General features: G+C 39.6%; 1 pseudogene; it reads right to left on the bottom strand.

Annotated features, from left to right (window-relative positions):
• Positions 1-172: 172 nt before the first annotated feature.
• On the bottom strand, positions 173-960 carry LOC103584701 (annotated as a pseudogene).
• Positions 961-966: the final 6 nt, after the last annotated feature.

Below are 966 nucleotides of genomic sequence, written 5' to 3'. Positions count from 1 at the left end.
CCTGCAGGGGTAGCACAGGATTACCAAAAAGGAAGATTTCATTTCTTAATGTGTTTTTCAGTATTTTTCCAAAAACAGTATTCAAAATGCAGCCTGAAGATGAAATACACTTATATCAATGGTATACACACACATGTCAATGAGGGCAGCTTTAGAAAATGTGCCAGCCCACAGTCAAATGGATTGGCACTAAATAATTCATTAAACCAAAAAGAAATACCAAATGTGACACCTCTAAATGACAAATCACACCCCAGTAAGGAATCTCTTTGTTCAAGGGCCAAGCCATATTATTCTTCGTGTGCTAAAGAAGGGATAACTCACCTGAGGCAGTGGCTTGCAGGGACTGCAGTTGATGCCACCAACAAAGAAAATGTTGGGCATCACAGGTCTAGGATATTCCAAAACAAAGTCAGTTCGTAACAACCAAATGGATGTGTGGCTGAAGAGATCAGATGCTGTCACAGGTGTCTGGAGAATTTCAGAGGCAATGTCTGAGGCACTTTTGAAAAGAATGGGGCAAAATAATTGTTCCTCCAAGTGGAAAATGTAGTTCCGTACTCTCTCCTTGAAGGTCATGACATCTGAGAACCCTGAAAATATTCTGGGAACATAAGAAAGAGGACTGGGGCTCTGTGCACCTTCTTCAAGATAATGGCAAAATATTCCCCTGGCAAAGACCACAGATGGGAGTGAAAAATATTTGGCAACAATCAAGCCACACATGTCAAATGGATCCAGGAAAACTGCATCAAAAGAACTCTCCTTCAAGTATTCTATTAATTTCCTGTCATTAAACAAACTCCTACAATGTGAAAAAAACAATTCCATAAAACTGTAGGCTGAACTCATGAGTACAGAAAATACATTTTCTGCTGGAGTTTTCCATTGATCATTGGCAAAAACCATGAACCTGTGATCCAAATCCTCCAGAGTGTAAGAAGTTGAATAAGTCTTTACTGTCCA

This window comes from Galeopterus variegatus, unplaced genomic scaffold (assembly GCF_000696425.1).
Source record: "Galeopterus variegatus unplaced genomic scaffold, G_variegatus-3.0.2 Scaffold85555, whole genome shotgun sequence".
NCBI lineage: Eukaryota > Metazoa > Chordata > Mammalia > Dermoptera > Cynocephalidae > Galeopterus > Galeopterus variegatus.
This window is presented reverse-complemented; position numbering and strand designations above follow the sequence as displayed.